This window comes from Staurois parvus, unplaced genomic scaffold (assembly GCF_062004578.1).
Source record: "Staurois parvus isolate SC_StPar_1 unplaced genomic scaffold, SC_StPar_1.0 ptg000010l, whole genome shotgun sequence".
In the NCBI taxonomy this organism is placed as follows: Eukaryota; Metazoa; Chordata; class Amphibia; order Anura; family Ranidae; genus Staurois; species Staurois parvus.
This window is the reverse complement of record NW_028317806.1, coordinates 519103-544158: the sequence shown is the minus strand read 5'-3', so window position 1 is coordinate 544158 and position 25056 is coordinate 519103. Positions and strand designations below refer to the sequence as shown.

Below are 25056 nucleotides of genomic sequence, written 5' to 3'. Positions count from 1 at the left end.
GCTGCTCGGCCATGGAAACCCATTCCATGAAGCTCTCTGCGCACTGTTGTTGTGCTAATCTGAAGGCCACATGAAGTTTAGAGGTCTTTAGCTATTGACTCTGCAGACAGTTTGTGACTGTGCGCTTCAGCATGCACTGACCCCGCTCTGTCATTTTACGTTGCTCTTGTTCCCAGTTGTTTCCACTTTGTTATAATACCACTAACAGTTGACTGAGGAATATTTAATAGCAAGAATATTTCACAGATGGACTTATTGCACAGGTGGCAATCTATCATTGTACCATGCTTGAATTCACTGAGCTCCTGAGAGCGACCCATTCTTTCACAAATGTTTGTAGAAGCAGTCTACATACCTAGGTGCTTGATTTTATACACCTGTGGGCATGGTGGTAAATGCAACACCTGAAAACAATACTTTTTGCACTATAGTATATTTCCTTATCATGGTTATTATGTCACAGGAAACATATGTAGGGGCCCTGCCATAATGTGGGCCTTCTTTGTTCTGAATTTAGGGGGGTGTTCCCAGCAGATAGCGTAAAGAGTAATGGATATCAATTTCCTCCTGGCCAACAGCTAGGAGGTTTATTGCCAGTGATGCATGCTGGGGACCGAGATAAATATTTGAGGTGACTTTCCAGAAAGGTCTCTGGGTCTTTTGTCTCCTAGCCTGCGCCAGAGTAAAAGGATCTTCCCTCCCATGCCTTTGCCTGGAGAAGATGCCAGTCAGTCCTTGCCCCCTGGGCCCCTGCTAGGAAGGAGGTCTTTGCCTCCCAAGCTTGCTGCTTGGAAAGGTGTTGCTAAGGAAGGACCAGATCTAAAATCCCAAAAATACATGGGCCTATGCCTTGGGGCCTGATGGAGTTTTGCTGTCCTTCTGGGGGTACATCTTGAGGAAGCAGAGCAGGAAGATGACTGCTTGTATGGAACATTTTTGGAGGAAAATTCTGTGCCAAAGAGTGTTCTGGAGAGCTGTTGCCAGAGGTCATTGCAAGAAGTCCTCACTGCTTATCCAATACGGTACCTGTGATTATTTGCATTGAGTTTCTTCTTGGCTACTCTTAATGGGACAACTGCCTACTTTACTAGAGAAATCTGGAGCTGTGTTTGCCTGTTTGGGGGTGTCCTATGCCCTAAATCTTTCTCCTGGACTCTTAAAACTTTCAAAAGAGACTGGTGCCCAATTTTCTGTCATGCACAAAATGTCACGAGTCCCACTTTGATTGTTGAAATGCTAGCCCACCAAGTCATTGCCAACTGTCCAGAGGTAAGGGGTGATACACATGGAATCTCTCCTGTAGACCTAAATAGATCCCACTTCCTGAGGGATCTTGCAGGGGAGGGTGTATTCTGCAATGCACATGCTATGAACTAGCAAGCACTATTCTCTGATTGGCAGCCATGGGCTGCTGCTCTTTGTACATCTTCATTGTTCCATGTAGCGCTACTGAAAAATAGTACCTATAGGCATGAGATGGCAGTTATCCAGTTGTTATTTTTGCTCCCTCTCCACCCTCCTCCAATGGCATGCTGCCCTGAAATTCCACACTGTTCATTCATAGAACACCCCCAGAATGTGATCATCTGCACATGTCATGATTGGCTGCTTTTTCCAGCATTTTTTCTTTTGTTACACTTCTGTGGCTGATCATGTGATTGCAGCAGATGGACCCTCCCATTCTGCACTCACAAAGTAGAAAATTACTGCAATCCATTTGTCATGTTCAGCAGAACAAGTGGAGCTGCACTTTAAGCCTGGCTATGATTTAAAAACTTGCCACAGGGTTACAACCATCCACAAGCGTACAGAATGTTAATAAAAATGCGGGTTAATTCAGGCAATCTGTAAAGTGAAAGAAAAAAAATGTAACAAGTATTGATTTTTTTCATGCATTTAAGTATAAGCTAGAAAGAAATACACTTAACCCTGCAGCACTTAAGCGTAGCCCCTAATTTGCCCATGGCTGTATTTAGACATCGTGTTGCTTAGGCACACCTAAATGATGATGCCCATTTGTACAAGCTTTCCAGCCCTGTGTTACGGTTATTTCAGTATAATTGCTGTTAAAATGAGCTATTGGAGACAGCATGGTGTCTGCTTTATATACAGTATCTGAAGAAGAGGAAGGAGAGCTGGGTTCATTTGTTCTAAATTCAAAGAGCTTTCTGACTCCTTTCATCACCCCAGAGGTCTCTTTCACCTGCCATTGTCATGCTCAGTTTAGCCACAAATGTCCAAAGGTGGCCAGAGGGAAACAAATAAAGAAAAAGTAACTACAGTTGTCAGATTGCAAATGTTAAGTCTTAGTGCTTCACCTTGAACCCTGCTTACCCTACTATAGGTTTGGGAGTGCCATAGCAATTACAGCCCTGGTCCCAACGCTATAAAAAAATTATTCACACTTGTGTCTCATAAGACTAGTATTTTTATTTAAAGAATACTATGTAACACCTAATGTGAACATTTACAACAATCCTCCCACTCACCTTATCCTTGAAAATAACATTAGATTAACCCCTAAAAGTGAATTCTATACTCCATACAAGTTTGCTTAAAGTTGAACTCCAGGCATACATAAAATAGACAAACTAATGCAACAATACAGTATAGCTGGAGTGTGAAAAGAAGAATCAGTACAAGGAGCCAATCCGTTCATGTGCTGACTAGGAACATGCTGAAAGGGGGAGAAAGAAGAGTGGCAAAGAAGTGAACTACTCACTGTGTGGCTTTTGCTTTCATAGTCCAGTCACAGCCTGGGGGTGGATTCAGGATGGCTTAAGCTTAGAGGAAATGGGCTGCTAGCCATAAGACTGAGGACAGAAAAAAGCACTGCTGAGGAAATATCTGAAATGAAGGCAAATATTGCAGCAAAAGCTGGATTTTCTTTTTTTATTATCTTTAATGTGCCATTCATTTTTATGCAGCACACTGCACTGTTACTGATTGCAGGATGTTTATTAACCAGAAGATGGCAGTATTCTGCAGTTTAGTTATTACAGACTTTAATATAACAAAGCAAAGCATTCTTGAACTTGTGTGCTGATAGCAGGACTTCTGTACCTTGACAAGTTAAAACAGACTACATTTCCCAGAAGAGCTGGCAAAGGTGTGGGAGCCTATAAAATCAGGAGCCCGGGAACTTATGAGGGAGGAAGGAAGGAGACTGTGAGAGGGTGAGGATTAGCGAGAGAAGCTAGTGCGGCACTCAGAGGACCCAGGCCTGGTTGGGTCACACCAGAGAGCCAGAAAGAGGGACTACAGATCGCTGGCATTGCTGACAAGCAGGAGATTCGACCATGCAGTCATATGGATTGTGGTATCATGAACAGCATCAATTCTACTGAAGCCTACTCCCTCCCCTTTCTCAACTTTACCTTCTTGAATTCTTCTTCTGTGTTAAAGGGACCTTCCCCAGTTTGTTTACCATCTTGCTAGTTGGACCTTCTCTTACTACTTTACATTGTTTGGGAGATCTTGTTTCCATCCAAGAGGATTTCAACTCTAATGTGCATCAACTAGGGCCCCATCAAGCTCACAGAAAAATCTGTTTCTATACTTGGGAGTGATGCTAAAGGGGACGTTATCACATGAAAATTCGTCTTGAGAGTTAAACCCTGTTTCTAGTCATTGAGAACCCATAAGTGAGTTAGTCTGACTTCTCTTTATATTCTATTTCAGCTCACTTTGGGAAAAAAAAAACATCTCAGTGCTGAATTAATGTTTAAACTCTGGTCCTGCAGCACAATCTGGTTTATTTAAAGTGATACTGTGTAAGTTCCTTTTGTGTTTTTATCTTTTGTATACACCTACCATTGTTTCTTGTGTGCTTTCATTACTCTTACTCTAACTTCAATACAATCAGATCATTGGTTCACCTTAAATTGTGAGAATATTTTGTGTTTCACAGCCAGGGGGTTCTCCTAGTCAAGGGTATACAGTGGTGTCAGCAGGGGTGGAGCGCCAATCGGGGGACCTAAAAATACTGAGCGACTTCTAAGGGGCTACATTTATCTTATATTTTTTGGCTGGAGATCCACTTTAGTGTATATTAAACCAAAACCTTTTTTGTTGTTTTGGATGCAGTGGGTAAAGGTTGAAACCCCTTTCAAGTTTTATTACTGTCTGTATTTGAATTTGCCATATTCCCCTTCTCTATTAGTCCTGGTGACCAGATTTAACATCCCTTTATGTCCTACTGCCAATCAGTTCCCAAGACAACTGCCACCTTCCAGCTTTCTCTGGACATAGTCCAATGAGTGAAACGGCACCTCTCCAGACCAGATCCCTTGGGGTGAGGTTCTGCAATCAGCTCACAGCAGAGTCCATCCAGGTCCTCAGCCCTGTCATCGCTGAGGCCTCTAGAGCAGCTGTTCAATTCATGAATTGCTTGAGGGCAGCAGCCCCTCCAGCTCTGGAACCCTCCTGAGAAGAAGGAACTTTGCTCTTCAGTGTTTAATCACCATTCTAGCTCCCTTCTGGACTCTCTTTTTCCAGGGATTAGCTGGTCATGTTGAGTCTCCCACCTTAAGCTCTGGAAGCTACTTCCAAAGGCAGGGGGAAGCAATCAAACTCCCAGCCTGTGAAACCCTGAACAGACCAGGCCAGACAATTGTTGTTCCCTTGATTAAAGAAGGAGCCAAAAACTAAATTTACCTAGCATCTTACACTAGGAGAGCGCTACATATACTTAAAGTGGTGCTCCAGCAAAATGGGAAGTTCCGCTTTAAGGAGTCGTCTCCCGCACCTTTGGGGAGCGGGTACCCAATTTTGACAGGCACCCCCTCCCACTTCTGCTTCGACCGTCTAGGCGATCGGAAGTGGAAGTTCTCACGCCGCCAAACCCCCCACCCCCCTCCCCGCCTACAGTCTTCTGGGACACGTGACAGGTCCTTGAAGACTGCGGTAGCATTCACAATGTTCATGCATGCACAGTGGGCACCCAGCTCTGAGCCCCCAAGCTGTCACAGCCGGGTGCCCACAGTTAAGATGTCAGGGAAAGAGGAAGACTGGTGAACCCGTCTGCGGTGAGCACATTGCCGGATCGAGGGACAGGTTAGTGGCTGTTTTTAAAAGTTAGCAGCTACAGCATTTTCAGCCACTGACTTTTATTTTTTTCACAGGAGACTGGACCTCCACTTTAAAGAAAACCTGCCATTCAGCCTTCTAGCAGACAATTGTTGTTCCCTTGATTAAAGAAGGAGCCAAAAACTAAATTTACCTAGCATCTTACACTAGGAGAGCGCTACATATACTTAAAGTGGTGCTCCAGCAAAATGGGAAGTTCCGCTTTAAGGAGTCGTCTCCCGCACCTTTGGGGAGCGGGTACCCAATTTTGACAGGCACCCCCTCCCACTTCTGCTTCGACCGTCTAGGCGATCGGAAGTGGAAGTTCTCACGCCGCCAAACCCCCCACCCCCCTCCCCGCCTACAGTCTTCTGGGACACGTGACAGGTCCTTGAAGACTGCGGTAGCATTCACAATGTTCATGCATGCACAGTGGGCACCCAGCTCTGAGCCCCCAAGCTGTCACAGCCGGGTGCCCACAGTTAAGATGTCAGGGACAGAGGAAGACTGGTGAACCCGTCTGCGGTGAGCACATTGCGGGATCGAGGGACAGGTTAGTGGCTGTTTTTAAAAGTTAGCAGCTACAGCATTTTCAGCCACTGACTTTTATTTTTTTCACAGGAGACTGGACCTCCACTTTAAAGAAAACCTGCCATTCAACCTTCTAGCAACCCTGCAAGAGCTGCATATCAGTATTACTTGAGGTAATAACTCCAGAAATGTTACTGCTGTCAGAACATCAGTTCTTCTAAACATTTTCCTCACAACACCTGGAGTTGCAGTGTCTTTCATAAGAAATCCATGCAGTAATACTTTATTTTCCTATATGTTCACATATTTAGGGGTTGTTCTTGAGCGAGAAGAACAACGAGTTTGACTTTGTAGATTTTATATATTCCAAGACAAATGATGAATTACTCTCAGTGTGGCTGCTGAACTCCTGTCTGGTGACATTGAAGGTTCGTTGCTAAACTTGCCTCCTTTGGGAGAAATGCAGTCAGGTCACAAGTGTAAGCAAGCATTCTCCTTCAAAGCCTCACGTCTGGTACAATGTCCTTGTTGCCTGCAATCAGCTGATCTGAACAACATATTTATATATTTGTGACAATGCAGCCTATAGTATCAGTTTGTATGGGACTAGGAATTGGAATTTTATAAATATGACTATAATGTTTTCTTGCATTTTATTATTTATTTCCTGTAGTGGAAGTGGAAATCCATTTTCATTTTTTAGTCTCACCCTTTCCACCTTTTATGTAAAAAAATTCAAAGTTCTACTTATTCTCTTCATGCACTAGCAATCTCCCTGCCTTCCTCCTCCATCCACTGCCGATAGTCCTCTTCAAGCAGGTGTCACGCATACCTCTAGCGTTGGTGGTCAGACACTATAACTGGCTCTATGTTCTTCACCTATAGCAACCCCCTTTCCCATAAGACAAGCAGGCCTACCGGTATTCATTTTCCACCAGGTCTTATAAACAATGCTATAGCTTCCACTTTTTGGTGGATCTCCACTTTGAATAAAAAAGGCTTTAGGGGGTGGAGGGAAGTGATAGTGGATTAAATTCCCGGAGTTCTGCTTTAAAATGGTATCAGTGTAGCTCATGTTTTCAAAACCTTATTTCTATGCATATCCTGCAAATAAATGTGAACAGCTGAATTTCCTGTTTGGTAGGGCTGAAAAATGTTTGCGCTGTACCTTTTCATTCCATACAAATTTACCAGGGCTTATGTACATGGGTGTTGCTGTTTAACATTGGCTTATGCATGGGTGCATTCCCATGCAGATGAGAGCAATAGTGTTTGGTCTACAGGAGACATTGACGATGTGGGAGAAACCAGCGAGATCTGCTGGTGAGCAGGGAGGTGGACAATCCCAAAGGTGTTGGCTTCCCTAAAGACTTTAGCAGTTGATTTTTATGAATAGAATTGGTGTATGCTGGTGCAGGCAGCAGGGAAGGAGAATATTTACAGTCTTGTTTAATTTGTATGCCTTGCTTCAGTTATTTTTGCACTTTAGAGTCACTCTAAAGTGGACCTGTTGCCTCTCGTTGCATAATCAAAGTAATGGGTTCTCTTTAGGCATATTTATAGAGCAGTTGAATAAAGAATGCCCTTCACAGAAAACAAACGTAGGTAAGACATTTATGTCCATTGCCAAGTCTTCTAAAACGTCACCTTAAAATATTTTTAAGCTATCAGCTGTGAACTTTGCAAAGCAACTGTACAAATGACACTAGACCTTCAGCCTGGTAACATGATCTATGGAGAAAGGGTCTTGTATAAACCCAGGATACTACATAACACTCTCACAATGTGACTGTCACCTCTGTGGCCTTTGCCCTTTGACTTGGCCATCATTGGCTCAAAGCCATGTCACTAAAGCATTTGGCCTGTTAGGGTAAGAAATAACTGGCACAAACTGGTAGAGTCACATTCAAGTTTGCATCTCAAAATACCCATAGGAATTCATGTGTACATGTTGTGTTTTGTATACACCCCCAAAATTTGTAATAAAATCAGAACATGTAATTAAAATGTTACAATCAGGCTTTTTCCATAATACGCATTGCATGAGGCATCTGTTATGGTAATACAGAATGTACTTTTAGTTTATTTGTCTAGGCAATATTTGTGCTGTGGTAAGCTTTGATCCCATCTTTCAACAGTTGTATGTACATGGGTGGAACAGTACATTATTTTATCAAAAGTCACAAAAAAATGTTGTGATGCAGAAAAGATCTTGCTGTAATCTGTTGATCTTTCACAAACATAGCTGTGTGCTCTTTAAGCACACCCCACCTGGCTTTTGTAAAAGCATTTTAAAAACCCATGCCTACAATTTAAAGGCACACTCCAGTGAAAACCAAGACCTCTTAAAATGCATACATAGTGCATAGCCCACCTGCTTAGGGCTTCAGCCTTCCAGGGCTGGAAAGTTTATGGAATTGGCACAGAGATCCTGGGTTATCAATGTAATTACTTGGTCTCCCAGCTCCTGGGAGTTCCCGCCGTCTATGGTCCAAATGCTGTAGCTGCCTGGAGTATGGAAGTTGGAATTACTACTCCAGGGATACTGTGGACTGGAGAAAAGAGCTGATCTGGCACAAGATGAGAGAATCAGGCAGAGGACCAGGCTGTTTTCTTGGCCTCCAACAGCTCCCTCTGGCCACTTTTCTGCCCTTGTTTTACCAAGTGCTGTTGAGTACTGCAACTTCCCATTTCTCATTCTTGCATGTTCACAACTGCATGTTTGTTGCCCATAAATACCGATTAGCTGAATGTTTGGTCTGCTAGGCTGAAATTGGGGTATTGCCCTGCCTACTGTCCAACAGTGCTTTGCAAAAAGCCTTATTGGCCTCTGGTCAAGTGTAAGAGTTTGGCCAATGATGGTTTGCAGCAAAGTTGCAGCCCAGATGGTATTAAAGGCTGCTCTCCATGTGGCTTTTTGTCTGTGTGATGGTGAGTTTAGCGTGAGGAACAGCGGACAGTGCTTTGAGGAAGAGAAATGTTGCTAGTGCTACTACAGCTTTACAGTGCTATACACAGTAGTATGTCAATGTGGTACATTTGCCATTGATACCCCATTCCCCCTTCCTTTAGATTGTAAGCTCCATGAGCAGGGCCGTCACATTCCTTCTGTACTGAAAGTATTGTAATTGTACTGTCTCCCTTAAATTGTAAAGCGCTACGCAAACTGTTGGTGCTATATAAATAATGTATAATAATAATAATAATTGATACTGTGCAGAGAATTACAGTTTGTGTGGCTGGGGTTGGGTGGAGTGTGAGCCCACGTGCATTCACTGCAATTTTTATAGGACTACTTTCTTTCTTTTTTTTGTGTGTGTGTCAATAGCAAGTTCTGTTGCTGTTGGTCCCCCTTTTTTAATTTTGTTCTTTTGGGTGTGTTTGCTTTTTTTCAACATAGTATTTACATCATTTTCTTTTCTTAGGTTTAAAAAAAAAAAGAGAGAGATATTTATATTTCTTGTATTGTTTTAGAGTTGGGTTTTAACTTCTTTTTTTTGTCCCTGAGCTTTATTTTATTTGTGTTTAATCTTTGTTGGGCCACTCTTGCACAGGACAGAATACATTTTTCTCCGGTTTACTTAGCGGGTGATCCACTAATCCCCTGCTGAGCAGAGCGGAGTGGGAGGATGACCAGTCTATATCTGCTCTGCTTATGCAGAGTGGACACAAACACAGCTGCTTTGTTCTATGGGCAGTCGGATGTGATCGGACCGGCTGTCCGTTTACACCCGACTGCCCTCTGATCTAATTTGGTCAGACAGAGGGGAACGGATCCTATTCTGCTAGTTTTTGCTGGATCAGATTGGAGGTAGCCAAGGGTAAATGGACACAAGTTTGCTTACATCCGACTGCCCATAGAGGAGAATAGAGTGTCCAATCAGGTCCACCTGAAAAACAAACAGAAGGACCCCATCGGATGGGCTGTGTGAAAGGGTCCTTAGGGTCTTTTCTTTCTTTCTTTGTTTTGATGGGGTCAGCAGTAGCAACAGCATCATGAAGATGTTGTTGTTGATGCCACAAAATTTGTCCTTGCAGCGGAGCACTGCATACTACTGTGGTGTAGTTTGGTCCACAAAAGCAATACAGTTTAAAGTGCATCCAAGCATCACATACCACATTCCCACATAAAGCTCTTGCCATAATAAAAGTAGAGAATAAGTCCCACAATACCATCATGTCTGAGAGGCCCAAAAGGCGAAGCAGAAGAGGTTCTGGTGCAGCTTTGAGGATTTGAGAAGCTTCCATATATACAAACCAAAGCAGTGGTCGTGGTGTAGGATCTGGAGGTAGGAGATATGTGCATCTCTTTGCGGGCACTGAGAGTGCTGTACAGCCAGAGCATGCAGGGGTGGTGGTGGAGTGGCTAACCAAGCCTTCACCCCCTCCTCTGTATACCAGACACAGAGTTCTCAGCAATTGCAAAAGCACCCTGTTCTGCATCTTCATCCTCAACTACTCCTGCCATTGCCTCACCAACTGGTGTGTTGACTGGCTTATGAGAGCACAGTATCAGCCACTTTCTGCAAGAGAATTAACGGCACTTAATTGCATCTGGCCTCAGTGATAAGCAGAGGATTGGGAGATTGATGAAGCCACCGACCCTACCTGGCTGCCAGATGTAGCAGAGGAGGAAAGTGAGGGAAAGACATAACATCAGCAAAGTAGGATGTCACCCGGCAATGTTCAGCTGATCCCTACTCACAAATTATTGTTTTTTGCTCACATATTGTCACAATTCCATTTTTTTCCCATTGTCACTATTACCTGGTTGTTGCCATAAATGATCATGGTTGTCCCTTTTTATTATCACAATTGCCCAACTGATGCTCACGTATTGTCATATTTGCCCATTGTTTGCCCTGTAATTTTACAATTGCCATTGTGATGCCCCTGTTTATTAACCACCCACTGAAAGGACTGTTTGTGTGCTGCCCAAGTTTACTGCCTAAAACTGTCAGTATGTTGGCCATGAATTGCCATGATTGACTATGCATTTCCCAGGTATGCCGCTCCTTCAGAGCACATGCGCTGCTGTAAGAAAAGCCAGAATATCTCCTAAATGTGCACCATTTTATTCTTTTTACCTACAGTCAACCTTTATTATAAGCTTACCTGTAGGTAAAAAGTAACAAAGTGGCTTTACTACCACAATAAGTACAGCAATCTCTTTTTCGTTCAGTCCGCTGGGTTGAACAAAAAAAAAAACAATGTTTGTACTAGGCTTTAGGGAGTTGAGAAGGTTCACACAAAAAATTGTGTAAATACTCTCTTAAGTTAATCAGATGAAATACATAAACAGGGATTTTCTTTTTACATGATTGGATAACTGAAGTGAGTCTGCACACACAATTAATTGTTTTTGCTCACTGATTCACTTGTTCCCTGGAATCGTGCAGTCTCTCTGACACTCTTTCTCTATTTTATTATTTGCTGTATGTGTCTGCTGGGAAGATTGCTCTTCATATACTGTCTTGGAGACTGCCCAGGAAAACACTGGAAATTTCCCAAAGTGAGGGGAATTCTACTCTTAGACAGTTGTTAAAGTGGTTCTTCACTCAAAAAAAAAAGTAAAATTCAGCAGCTACAAATCCTGTAGCTGCTGACTTTTAATAAAAGGATACTTACTTGTACAAAGATTCAGCGCTGTCCTCACCTGAGCTGATTCTTCACTATTCTTTGGGTTCCTGGCACCAGCATCTTTAGTGTGGGAAGCCGAGTGTGACAGTTTGTGGCTTTACAGGCATGCTGTGCATGCACAAGGCACTGTGCCTTGTGACTGGTCCTGCAGCCTTCTGGAACCTGTGATGTGTCCTAGCAGATTGCAGGCGGGTGGAGGAGAACTTCTAGTAGAACACTGTGACAATCCAACCGGAAGTGGGAGCGGGTACCTGTCAAAACTAGGTACAACCCCCCCCCCCCCCAAAAAAAAATTAAATGGCAAATTTCACCTTTTTGGGTGAAGTTTCACTTCAACCAATTCTCACCTGGCCTATAGACAAATGACGGCCAGACGCAACATGTGTCGTTCTGGGTGGACGTCATATGACATCCTTCCCGAAAGGTGCCTTGCATGCTGTCCATGGGCCATGGTGTAGCGCAATCTGTCACTCACTGTGTTCAAGGGCTACAGCGGATGACTTACCAGTGTACTAACTGCTGCCAGTACCATGTGATCACTGTGACCAATCACAGCAGATCGCACGACAATTATGCACAATGGATGGTGTTCATTCATGCCATCCATTGTGTACTATTGTGTTGATCTCTGTGATTGGTCACAGTGATCACATGGTACAGACACAGCCAATCACAGCCCATCTGTAACATGTGATTAGCTGTGGCCAATCACAGCTAACTACAACAGTAAAGACTGACTGAATCGATTTTGTTCAGTAAAAATGGTTGTTAATAACAGTGAAATTCACTGTCATAAGCAATCAAAAAAGAATGAAAAAAAGAAATGAAAAAATAAATAAATATATATATATATATATATATACAGTCAGGTCCATAAATATTGGGACATCGACACAATTCTAACATTTTTGGCTCTATACACCACCACAATGGATTTGAAATGAAACAAACAAGATGTGCTTTAACTGCAAACTGTCAGCTTTAATTTGAGGGTATTTACATCCAAATCAGGTGAACGGTGTAGGAATTACAGCAGTTTGCATATGTGCCTCCCACTTGTTCAAATCCATTGTGACGGGGTATAGAGCTAAAAATTTTAGAATTGTGTCGATGTCCCAATATTTATGGACCTGACCGTATATATATATATATATATATTTTTTAATTTTTTTTTTAATTTTAAATATTGTCACCAGTCAGTGTTCCTGATCACCACCACGCCAGTCATATAATGATGCTGTACTGCATTGGTGACAGTATGTAGTGACAGTTTCCTCATTTTCTGAAAAACTGTGACAAAAAAATTACAACTTCAAGAAACTCCCCATGCCTCTTACTAAATACCTTGGACTGTCTTGGACTACTTTCTAAAAAGGGGTCATTTGGGGGATATTTGTACTATCATGGTGTTTTCGAGCCTCAAGAAAATAAATCAATTTTCATATACACTGCTCCAAAAAATTAAAGGAACACTTTGAAAACGCATCAGATCTCAATGGGGAAAAATCTCCTGCTGGATATCTATACTGATATGGACTGGGTAATGTGTTAGGAACGTAAGGATGCCCCATCGTTTGATGGAAATAAATTATCAACCCACAGAGGACTGAATTCAAAGACACTCTGAAAATCAAAGTGAAAAAATGATACAGTAGGCTAGTCCATTTTGCTGAAATTTAATTGCAACTCAAAATGTTACTCAGTAGTTTGTATGGCCCCCATGTGCTTGTATGCATGCCTGACAACGTTGGGGCATGCTCCTAATGAGACGACAGATGGTGTCCTGGGGTATTTCCTCCCAGATCTGGCCCAGGACATCACTGAGCTCCTGGACAGTCTGAAGTGCAACCTGGCGGTGTTGGATGGACCGAAACATGATATCATAGAGGTGTTCTATTAGATTTAGGTCAGGCGAGTGTGGGGGCCATTCAATGGTATCAATTCCTTCATCCTCCAGGAACTGCCTGCAAACTCTCACCACACAATACCTAATGGCAGTCAGGGTTCCATTGTCTAGCCTGTAGAGGTCTGTGCATCCCTCCATGGATATGAACAGGCAGAAAGGATGAGTAGGGAAAAAAATGTCAGTGGCCTCCACCTGTAAAACCATTACTGTTTTGGGGGTTGTCTCATTGTTGCCCATCTAGTGCACCTGTTGGTAAAGTGTTACTATACCCACAACAGTAAAATCAGTAAAATCAGTCTGTATATGCAAGAAAGCATGCTTGTTATACTCACTGTGGTACCTAAGGGTCTAATCCTGCATTGTGTAAAAAGGATGTTTGATCCTGACTTCTCTGCTCCTCCTCTTGTTCAAATAGCCACACTGATAAGACAATCTGAACCCGTAGCCCTTCTGCACATGCTCAGTTTGGTGTGTATTGCTAGAGAGGTTTTTTTTTTTCTCTAGGGAGGGTGCATGTGATCAGCACAGGGCCAGTCAGCACTGTCCAGACAAAGGTCAGAGGTTCTAAATCCTCCTGTTCTAACTGCCAATGAGAAAAGGTGATTAGCAGTTTATATTTACTAAAATAATTGCATTTCCATGTTTTGTGTACTGTGGGAGACCAGATATAGTGAATGCAGGAACCTGGGTTTAGTAACACTTTAATTTCATTAACACCAAAGCAGCTAAAAATGATTAACAATCCCCTCTGCTACTTAACTGACCAGAACAATATCCCAAGAGTTTAATTGACTTGATGCTATACTCTGATTAAAAAGTGTTCCTTTAATTTTTTTAAGCAATATATATATATATAGTTGTGTTCAAAATAATAGCAGTGTGTTGAAAAAAGTGAATAAAGCTCAAAATCCTTCTAATAGCTTTTATTTCCATACACACAAATGCATTGGGAACACTACACATTCTATTCCAAATCAAAACATGAAGAAAAATATATCAAATTTGTGTTGGTCCTCTAAAAAAATTGAAGAAAAGTGAATATTAGACTGTTCAAAAAAATAGCAGTGTTTGTATTCTTCTTTACAAACTCAAACATTCACTATATAAACTGAAAAATGTTTGAAGATTTTGCTTTCCTTTGAATCACTTAATGAATATTTAGTTGTATTAGCACTGTTTCTGAGAACTGCTGTACATCTGTGTTGCATGGAGTCAACCAACTTCTGGCACCTGTGAACAGGTATTCCAGCCCAGGATGATTGGACTACATTCCACAGTTCTTCTCTATTTCTTGGTTTTGCCTCAGAAACTGCATTTTTGATGTCACCCCACAAGTTTTCTATTGGGTTAAGATCCGAGGATTGGGCTGACCACTCCATAACGTCCATCTTGTTGGTCTGGAACCAAGATGTTGCACATTTACTGGTCTGTTTGGGGTCGTTGTCTTGTTGGAAGGCCCATTTCAAGGGCGTTTCCTCTTCAGCATAAGGCAGCATGACCTCTTCAAGTATTCTGATGTATTCAAACTGATCCATGATCCCTGGTATGCGATAAAAAGGCCCATTATACATTAGTGATAAAAGTCCTTTGTGTTAACGTGAAACAAAATATATCCAAATAATAAGTGACCATAAAATCTACTGATTAAAAAAAAAAAAAAAAAAGTGATCAGTCCAAACGTGAAAAATTCAGAAGTGAACAAATCTCCATTGCAAGTGACTTCTTATTGTGATCTCTATATGCACTCACCTCCTTTGATGCCTACTAAAGGCAAGTCTCGCTTTTGTTCACCTATTGGAACTTTGGATCATATATTGCATCATAACAATAATGGTGAGTATCTCCCAATTGCTGCTGGAACGTGACTCTCCTCTCTTATTCACACCACCAAAGAAATCCCTCGTTTAATCTCCTCCCAAGAATTTGTCCTCAGTATAAAGAAGACATAAACATAGTGCCTTATCCTTACATTAAAAGACTTTTATTGCGTGCCCATATACACTCACATATATTAAGAATATAAAGCGTTTTAGTTAACACATCCACAATCTCTTACAGCCAGCGTATCCCCCTGATGAAGCTGCGTCATCTGCAGCGTAACGCGTAGGGGAGGAGCCTTGACGTCACCCGGCACCCAAGGAAGGCAGGCACATACGCTGAACGGCAGACACGCTGGCTGTAAGAGATCGTGGATGTTTTACCTAAAACGCTTTATATTCTTAATATATGTGAGTGTATATGGGCACACAATAAAAGTCTTTTAATGTAAGGATAAGGCACTATAAATTATAGTTTAAGTATATGATATTTTTTAGGAGTGCAGCACTATTGTTTGAAATTTTATACATACACATTGAGTAAGTGTTTTTGTGCTGACGCACCTTGTTAAAAATAGGTAGTGGCTCACAAGTTATTTAAACAACTCTTTCATCTGACAAACTGTCTCCGGCCACTAGACCCAAAAAGAACAATCTTACTTTCATCAGTCCGCAAAATGTTGCACCATTTCTCTTTAGGCCAGTCAATGTGCTCTTTGGCAAATTGTAACCTCTTCAGCACATGTCTTTTTTTCAACAGTGGGACTTTGCGGGGGCTTCTTGCAGATAGCTTGGCTTCACATAGGCGTCTTCTAATTGTAACAGTATTCACAGGTAACTTTAGACCATCTTTGATCTTCCTGGAGCTGATTGTTGGCTGAGTCCTTGCCATTTTGGCTATTCTTCTATCCATTTGAATGGTAGTTTTTCGCTTTCTTTCATGTCTTTTAGGTTTTGGTTGCCATTTTAAAGCATTTGTGATCATTTTAGCTGAGCAGCCTATCATTTTCTGCACTTTCTGTATATGTTTTCCCCTCTCCAATCAACTTTGTAATCAAGGTACGCTGTTCTGAACAATGTCTGGAACGACCCATTTTCCTCAGAATTTCAGAGAGAAATGCACTGTAACCAGCATGTGCAACATTTGCTGCCTTCCTTCCTTAGATAAGGGCAATAATTGCCACCTGTTTTTCAAAGAATGAATGACCTCACTAATAGAACTCCACACTGCTATTATTTTGAACATGCCCCTTTCAATTAGTGATTCAATTACACAGAATCATGCATGTCATGACTGTTGGGTCTGTTGGATTTCTTTTACTCTACTACACCTGCTAGTAAATTATTTGCCATGTAGAAATATCATTTCTACCAAAAACAGTGATTGATCAGGTTAGTGATGTCTGACTGCTATTATTTTGAACACAACTGTATATATATATATACACACACACGCACAGATATATATAGATATATACACACCATGGTTTGTGAACTCTAAAACTTTCCTGCAGACTAAATAATAAACACTGATTTGGGTTATTTTCACCAAGGAAATGTAGCAGAATATATTTTGGCCTACAGTTGTGAAGGAAGATTATTTATTTGCAAAATTACATAATAGCAATACTGTTTTATTTTTTTCCAAACGTCGCTGTCTTTTTTTTTTTTTGTTTATTTAGCAAAAAATAAAAACCCCAGTGGTTATTAAATACCACACAAGAAAGCTCTATTTGTGTGAAAAAAATAACAATTTAATATGGATTCAATGTTGAATGACCGTGCAATTGTCATTCAAAGTGTACCAGCACTGAAAGCTGAAAATTGGCCTGGGCAGGAAAGGGGTAAAGTGCCCGGTATTGAGGTGGTTAAGGAAGCTCACTGGATTATTTAACCTCATCTCTTGCTCTGATGATAACTCTAAAATTTTGGATTTTCCTTAATTTCTTGTCTTTGTGGCAATGGCCACCAGGTAAAATAGAGAAGGTGAATCTTCTTAGTGTGAACACAGATTGCAAAAGAAAGTTAAATATACTGTGACAGGATGAGCGGCGAGGTGATAGAGGGACGCTATGTGTCACCTCGCATATGCTCATACCTGACAGTTTAGGTGGAGTCCACTCCGGGTTTTCGGGGCCACAGTTAAGCAGGTGGGTCCGGACCAGAGTTTGGGCTCCACTGATGACCACCAACAGGTGGTATAAAAAGGGCAGGGCTGGAGCAAGGAGTCGCTTGTGGCCTGGGACTCAGAGAGGTATTCTGAGAGAGCTGTGTGTACTATACCTACAAGAAAAGGTTTGCGTTTGTTTTGTTTTTGGTGACAGGGAGAAGCCCTTCACTTCTGAGAGAGGAACATCTTCTGTTTAGTTAGTGCCTGGATGGCAAGGGTTTATTTTGATGTTTTGTTTATTTTGATATTTTCTGCAAACCTTTTTAAATAAAACTGACAACCAGTCAGATTTTGACGAAAGCCTGCTGTGCGGTCTACCTTTTTCCCAGGGAAGGAGATCCCCCACCTGAGCTATCCCCACATATGGTGGATTTGGCGGGCAACTTCCTGAGCAAGTGGGAAGATGGAGGAAATAATAAGAGCCTTGCTGCAGGCCAATGCAGCACAACGGGAGACAAATCGCCAGTTTGTGGAGGCCCAAGAAGCAGACCGAGATCTCCTTAAGCAGGTGGCCCAACACCTGTTAGAATTAAAGAAGGAATCTGCAGATCCGCTGCCAGTGGAGCAGAAAATGGTGTGGGCCAGCTATGTTCTGCAGAAGATGACACCTGCGGATGATGTGGAGGCCTACCTCACAACTTTTGAAAGGGTTGCTGTTTGGGAAGGATGGAAAAAGGAGCAATGGGCAGGACTGCTTGCACCATTTTTGACAGGTGAATCCCAAAAAGCCTATTATGACCTGGAACCAGTGGATGCCCAGGACTATGAGAAACTGAAGGCTGAGGTTCTTGCACGCCTGGGTGTCACCATTGCAGTCCGGGCTCAGCAGGTGCATCAGTGGCATTACAGGGCTGACAAACCACCCAGATCTCAGATGTTCGATTTGATACATCTCTCGAAAAAGTGGCTCCAGCCAGAGGTATTGTCAGGCCCTCAGATTGTGGAGCGTGTGGTCATGGACCAATATTTGCATGCACTTCCTGCCACTTTGAGGAAGTGGGTTGGCCGTGGAGACCCTAAATCTGCAAACGAGCTGGTGGACCTGGTGGAGAGATATGCAGCCGCTGAGGACTTTTTTCATTCACCTGGGCAGTACCCCAATGTCACTAGGGGTGGAAAACTATCCGGAAGATCTGGTAAGACTGTTCCATGGGCCAAAGGCTCAGGAAAAAATGATAAGACTATTATTTCAGATAATGAGACTGCAGGCTTAGGACCTAGAGACTGGCCAAATAGGTCAGGAAGGTCCCCAAAGCCATTTAGAGGTTTAGGTACTGAACATATCAAATGTTATCGGTGTCATGCGTTGGGTCATATTGCTGCAAACTGTCCTTTAAATGATGAACCTATGCAATGTGAAAATGCTTATGTAGGAAAACGCATGTCTCTTTTTGCACAGGTGGTATGTACTGCAGCATGTCAGAAACGCATGGAAAAGCAAATGTGTGTGATTGCCATTGATGAAAAGCCAGTAACTGCTCTGCTAGACTCGGGTAGTGTTGTGACCTTAGTTAAAAGTGACTTGGTAAACCCTGCAAGCTTACACCCTAGCACGATTGGGGTTATTTGTATTCATAGTGATACACGTAATTACCAGACTGCTCTGGTGGAGATTGATACTCCCTGGGGCCCTGTGACCCATTCTGTGGGGGTGGTGCCCTCTCTGCTTCATGAAGCCATAGTGGGGAGAGATTTTCCCCATTTCTGGAAGTTATGGGATAAGGAGGGGAGTCAGGAAGACCGAGCTCCCCCTGCTAGGGAAACGCCGGAAACTCCTGAACTCACTCCTGACCCCTTTGACTTCCGAGTGGAAGTGGAAACTGTGGGTGTGTCCGAGGAAGGCGTAGATCTTGTCCCTTTCTCTGTAATAGCTGGGGAGCAGGAGGAGTTGGATCCAACCCCAAACATTGAGGATATAGAACAAGAGATGATCGCTGGCTCTAGTGAGAGTGGACAGAATGTGGTGCCTGACCTAGAGGTCAGAAAAGAGGATTTTTGTACGGAACAACTGAAAGATTCCACACTTAATATAGCCCGTGAAAACATTAAAATGATTGGGAACCAGTGGAAAATGATGTAGCGGTGTCTTTTCCCTACATGGCTCTCAAAAATAACTTGCTATATCAAGTGGTAAAGCAAGGGGAGGAGGTGGTAGAACAGTTGGTGGTCCCCAAACCCTTTCGCCGGATGGTACTAGATTTAGCCCATGGGCATATAATGGGTGGACACCTGGGTGTAGAGAAAACAAAGGAGAGAATAACCCAGAGATTATTTTGGCCAGGCTTACATGGAGACGTCAAAGTGCATTGTGAGTCATGCCCGGAATGTCAATATTCTTCGCCCTCACCCCATTTTCGCAGTCCGCTAGTACCTCTACCCATAATTGAAGTACCGTTTGAAAGAGTGGGCATGGACCTAGTGGGTCCAGTAGTAAAGTCTGCCCGGGGCCATCAGCACATACTGGTTATACTTGACTATGCCACCCGGTATCCTGAAGCCATCCCCTTGCGTAATACCTCTGCTAAAAATATCGCCAAAGAGCTTGTCCGGGTGTTTAGTCGTGTAGGTATTCCGAAGGAGATATTAACGGATCAGGGCACGCCATTTATGTCTACAGTTATGAAAGAGTTATGCAAATTGTTCAAAATCTCCCATCTCCGTACCTCGGTCTACCACCCCCAAACCGATGGGCTTGTGGAAAGGTTTAACAAGACCCTTAAGAATATGTTAAAAAAGGTGGTGGACAAAGATGGGAGAAATTGGGATTTTTTGCTACCATATCTCATGTTTGCTATACGAGAAGTACCTCAGGCATCTACAGGATATTCACCTTTTGAATTACTGTATGGTAGACATCCCAGGGGATTGCTAGATGTTGCAAAAGAAACCTGGGAGACAGAGTCCACGCCCTATAGAAGTGTCATTGAGCATATCTCACAGATGCAGGATAGAATCGCAGCTGTCATGCCACTTGTTCGGGAACACATGGAGCAAGCCCAGGAGGTCCAGAGAAGGGTTTATAACCGGGGTGCCAGGATCCGTACCTTCAACCCTGGGGATAGAGTGCTGGTGCTAGTCCCCACCGTGGAAAGTAAATTCCTCGCAAAGTGGCAAGGTCCCTTTGAAATTAGGGAGAAAGTGGGGGAAGTAAATTATAAAGTTTACCAGCCAGGAAAAAGGAAACCCGAACAAATCTATCATGTTAATCTCTTAAAACCTTGGAAAGACAGGGAAAGTTTGTTGGCAGTACCAAGCCCCCAAAAGGACGTGGTTCCCGTGGCCCCTCAGGTACCTATAACGGAAACCTTGTCAGTAGCCCAACAAAATGATGTTAAGGAGTTTGTGAGGAAAAATGGAGATTTCTTCTCCCACCTACCTGGACTGACGACGGTCATACAACATGACATAGTTACCCAGCCGGGGGTCCGCGTAAATGTCAAGCCCTATAGAATACCCGAGGCCAGGCGGGAAGCGGTGGCAAAGGAAATAAAGGACATGTTAGAGTTGGGAGTGATTGAGGAATCTCACAGTGAGTGGTCGAGTCCCATAGTGTTGGTCCCAAAACCAGATGGAACAATTCGTTTCTGTAATGATTTCGGGAAACTGAACAGTGTGTCTAAGTTTGATGCGTACCCGATGCCTCGGGTGGATGAGCTCATTGACAGGTTGGGAACGGCTCGGTACATAACTACCTTAGATCTGACCAAAGGCTATTGGCAGATTCCTTTAACGGAAGCTGCAAAAGAAAAGACGGCATTCTCCACCCCCGAGGGGTCCTTTCAGTATAAGCGGATGCCGTTTGGTTTGCATGGGGCTCCTGCATCATTCCAAAGGATGATGGACAAGACGTTGAGACCCCATCGCCAATATGCAGCTGCCTATTTGGACGATGTCGTCATCCACAGTCCAGACTGGGAATCTCATTTGTCCCTCTTGCAAGCGGTCGTAGATTCGCTGCGGGAAGCAGGTCTTACCGACAACCCCAGAAAGTGTGCCATAGGCTTAGAGGAGGCCAAATATCTTGGCTACATCATTGGTCGAGGTCTCATTAGGCCTCCGATCAATAAAATTGAGGCAATTCAAAAGTGGCCCCATCCTGTAAATAAAAAGCAAGTCCGGGCATTTCTTGGAATTACGGGGTACTACAGGCGGTTTATCCCCAATTTTGCCACCATTGCAGCCCCACTGACAGATCTGACAAAAGGTAGGGGGTCGGTCATGATTAAGTGGAATCCTGAGGCGGAGACCGCATTTCAAAGGCTGAAACAAGCTCTCTGTGCTCAACCTGTGCTTGTGACCCCAGATTTCACAACAGAGTTTGTGGTACAGACTGATGCCTCTGATGTGGGACTAGGTGCTGTCCTGTCCCAAATCAGAGAAGGGGGGGAGCACCCTGTGGTCTTCCTAAGTAGAAAGCTCAACAAACATGAGAGAAACTATGCCATTGTGGAGAAGGAATGTTTGGCCATCAAATGGGCCTTGGAGGCCCTGAAATATTACCTGTTAGGAAGACCGTCCAAGTTGGTTACTGATCATGCCCCGCTCAAATGGATGTGTGATAATAAGGAGAAAAACAGTCGAGTGACAAGGTGGTTTCTCGCGCTACAAGTGTTCAAATTTACGGTGGAACACAGAGCGGGGAAACTGCAAAGTAATGTAGATGCCCTTTCCCAGGTCCATTGCCTGGTTAGGACAGTTGCTCAGCCGCAGGGGCTTGAGCAGAGGGGGGGGATATGTGACAGGATGAGCGGCGAGGTGATAGAGGGACGCTATGTGTCACCTCGCATATGCTCATACCTGACAGTTTAGGTGGAGTCCACTCCGGGTTTTCGGGGCCACAGTTAAGCAGGTGGGTCCGGACCAGAGTTTGGGCTCCACTGATGACCACCAACAGGTGGTATAAAAAGGGCAGGGCTGGAGCAAGGAGTCGCTCGTGGCCTGGGACTCAGAGAGGTATTCTGAGAGAGCTGTGTGTACTATACCTACAAGAAAAGGTTTGCGTTTGTTTTGTTTTTGGTGACAAGGAGAAGCCCTTCACTTCTGAGAGAGGAACATCTTCTGTTTAGTTAGTGCCTGGATGGCAAGGGTTTATTTTGATTTGTTTATTTTGATATTTTCTGCAAACCTTTTTAAATAAAACTGACAACCAGTCAGATTTTGACGAAAGCCTGCTGTGCGGTCTACCTTTTTCCCAGGGAAGGAGATCCCCCACCTGAGCTATCCCCACAATACTCAGTTCAAAAAAAGAAAAAAATATTGCTTTTAATTATACTTAACATAATCACATTTCGGTAAGCTGAAGTCAGGTCATTCAATAGCCCATTCTGATTATATCTATTTATTGATAAAATATTATAGAGAAGGTAACGAGATCTTTCATTTTAGTTGATCAAAGTATAAGATGAACTGCTGAAATGCAGTAATTTTGTGGTGTGGTGAATGTTGTTTATAGCTGAAAAGAATGCCATGTAAACATCTGCTGTACTTTTTCAAGAACCATATGGACAATTGTATTGGAAATTTTGTAGATAGCCAACTCCTATCCTAATATTTATCAGTGCTTCCAAATTAATAACTACTGCAGAAGGAAACAGACACAAAAACATCTTCCCAAATGACTGTTCTGTTAATTTTGCACGTTTGAGGCTTTTTATATACATGCTTACTTAGGTATCACATTAATATTACAATTGTAAGCATAGGCAGGCTAATTTCCTATCAGGGTCTTACAACTGTGAGTACATAGTAGAAGTATTAGTATAATGCCAAGGATGTTGGTTGCAGGGGATAAAACACACAAAATGAAATGCATGTGTAGGCAGGTGCCGTCTGTTTCCTCCCCTGTAGGTGACGCTTGGTCTGATCGGAACCACAGCCTGGAGAAGAAGTCAAGGGAAACCTAGTTTCTCTATGGCTTCCAGGTCCCTGAAGGCAGCATTCCAGTTGGCTATGCTGCATCCAGCTGACCCCTGGCAGCCATCTTGGGTCAGCAGAGTCTTTATAAGTTCTTGCCCCCAGGTTTTGGCACACATTTGTGAAGTAGCAAGAGTAGGGAAAGAGCACCTATCCGTCAGAGAAAGTGATAGCTGAAGGGAAAGGTTCCAGATGGGTAGGGACAAGCTAGGGACTTGCAACCCTTCATGGAAGCCTCCCCTTTGGGTTCAGACTGGCCAGGCCACATTCTGCCCTCTGAAGACAGATGCTGTCGGTGCATCCTTACCCGCTGTAACTCTGCGTTGAACTGAATTATGAGTGTTACCCTTAGCAGGGTCTCCCCCTGGGGTTGTTGTAGTTGGCCTTCTCTGCAATACAAGTTCTGAGTTTACCTGCAGTTGACAGTCTTTACTGTCACCACACCAGGCTGCACCTACTCACACATGTATATACAGATTTATATCATCTTGGCCCTTCCGACTTTGGGATGAAGCACACTCAGACCCATGTGCACCCGACTCACTGACCAATCACTAATTACTTAGAGGTATATTGTGCTCAGGACGTGCACCATCCACAGATACAGAAACATTGTATCAGCCTGAACATGTAATGAAACACACACATTGATACTCAGATATCTTCAATAAAGGAATCAGAACATTCAACTGGTTGGCTGATTGACTGATTTTATTTTTTAGAATTTTAATTTTCTTTTGTATTTTTTTAGAATGTCATTTTTTATTTATTTAACATTTTTACCTGCCCTGTTGGGAGTGGGGGACTTTGGTGAAATATCAGGTGCCTAAAAAGACCCCTGATGTCTCACATTTGAAAGGGAGAAAAGGACATAGATTCATCAGTCATTTTCTCTGCAGCCTCAGCTGCTGATGAATGCATAGGAAGCACTGAGGCTTCTTGTTCATTCACAAATGGAAGCATAGTAAACACAATTTACTATGCTTCAGTGATTAATGGACACAGGAATGATCAGTACCAAACTCACTTTGCTCAATCAGGAAAAGAAGGGGCCCATAAATATGACATATTTACTGGTCCTCCACTCTCCATCCTGATACAGTCCCCTTGTGTGCCATCAGCAGCTGCTGACAGGAAAGAAGAAGAGGAAAGCCAGCAGTGCTGCCAGGGGAGAGGGGCACTCAGGGGGGGCCGGACAGCAGGAGGAAGGGGTGTGGATCCAAGCACCGATCCTTCTGCAGGGGGATCCACAAGAAACCTGCTCAACAGTCACCCGGGCTCCCCTTTTCACCTGATAGTGCCTGGTACAGGCTGTACTGCCTTATCAGCTGCCCTGGAAGCAAATTAGGAACCCAAAGAACAGAACTGCAACAATAGTTGTAAGTTTACATGTAATTTTTTTGGTTTTTTTGCATCTGTTTCATGGTATGCACATTCTAACCAGAATGATACATTCTTCCTAGATTGTAAGCTCGAACGAGTAGGGCCCTCTAACCCCTCGTGTGCTGTTTGTAGTTGCTGTACTGTTTCATGTATTGTCCCCCCCCCTCTATTGTACAGCGCTGAGCAAACCCTTTGGCGCTATATAAACTCGATGTGATGTAATTTATCATCAATTACACATTCATCATGAGCAAAATGTGGACGAGGCTCAGCTTGCCTGGTGTACATGGAACCTTTTGCTCTCTCTTACTCTTCTCCTTCCTCCAGACTCTCCGGTGTATGTGCTTACTAATGCCCAGGACCAGGCAGGGCTATGTTCATGTGACATTAACATTATCGCAGTACCCTGACCTAGAAGCGAGCTGTACATCCCGGTGTCTTTGTATCATAACCTGATTCTGTCATACAGGTGCCTCCCGGTCCCACGATACGTCCACCTGCTCAGGATGAGACATTCCAAAAGAGACCCCCTGTGTGCACACAATTAACTCTTTACTCTCTACCATATGCTTGGGTCCCTAGGGTCTCCCCCATGAGGGTACGGTCCCAGTTGCTGGGCACAGACTGCC

General features: G+C 43.3%; 1 long non-coding RNA gene across 2 annotated transcripts in view; it reads left to right on the top strand.

The window, feature by feature from the left end:
- Window positions 1-25056, top strand: part of LOC149474187 (uncharacterized) — a 232509-nt gene that overhangs the window by 118957 nt on the left and 88496 nt on the right. For both annotated transcript variants that reach the window (XR_016311663.1, XR_016311664.1), the window contains exon 2: window positions 5689-5771. This is a non-coding gene — a long non-coding RNA (uncharacterized LOC149474187). The remainder of the gene's footprint in view (window positions 1-5688; window positions 5772-25056) is intronic.